This window comes from Brassica napus, unplaced genomic scaffold, assembly GCF_020379485.1.
Source record: "Brassica napus cultivar Da-Ae unplaced genomic scaffold, Da-Ae ScsIHWf_521;HRSCAF=783, whole genome shotgun sequence".
In the NCBI taxonomy this organism is placed as follows: Eukaryota; Viridiplantae; Streptophyta; class Magnoliopsida; order Brassicales; family Brassicaceae; genus Brassica; species Brassica napus.
This window is the reverse complement of record NW_026016590.1, coordinates 1,306,096-1,306,765: the sequence shown is the minus strand read 5'-3', so window position 1 is coordinate 1,306,765 and position 670 is coordinate 1,306,096. Positions and strand designations below refer to the sequence as shown.

At 47.2% G+C, this 670-nt stretch overlaps 1 non-coding gene across 1 annotated transcript; it reads left to right on the top strand.

The window, feature by feature from the left end:
- Positions 1-201: 201 nt before the first annotated feature.
- On the top strand, positions 202-308 carry LOC125604335. The gene has a single exon (XR_007336136.1). It is a non-coding gene; the product is annotated as a small nucleolar RNA R71 (small nucleolar RNA).
- The last annotated feature ends 362 nt before the right edge of the window (positions 309-670 follow it).

Genomic DNA, 670 nt, shown 5'->3' with positions numbered 1-670 from the left:
TCCTTCCCGATAGAGGCTACAGACTTCTTCAGTTCAGGGTCAGTGTTTTTTGTGCTGCTGCTGTTAGCAAGGTTTTCGATAAGTCTCACAGCTTCCAACGGATTCCGAGTAGTGAAGTTTCTTTTACTCGCCGTATCAAGAGCCATTTGATACTATAAGGCGAGACCTCAGAAGAAAGTGCTTAACAGCTGCACTTCGTTAAATCTGTGGTGTGGATAGCGTCGCAGGAAGAACCTAAATCTATTCCACACATCTTTGAAGGACTCTCCAGCCTCCTGCGAGAATGTGGAAATTTTGTTCCGAAGTTCTTCAGCGCGCGCCTCATCAAAGAAGTTTCGTAAGAAAGCATTCTTGATGTCGGCCCAGGATGTTAAAGATCCTGTGGGTTGCTGCCTAAGCCAGTGCATGGCTTCTCCATTCAGCGTGTATCTGAAGAGCTTGCACAGCAGGTAGTCTTCTGGGACTCCTTCCATCCGAATAGCAGCGATTAGATCCTCGAACCGTTCCAGATGGTCCATAGGATGCTAGTGCGGTAACCCAGAGTAGGGTATCTGTGGGAACCAAAATTCGCACTGTCGATTTCCGTTTAAATAAGGAAACTAGGAAAACCTAATTTCCTAGAGGTCCCGGATCTCTGCGAGAGCCAACGACAAGTGACCGAATATATGCG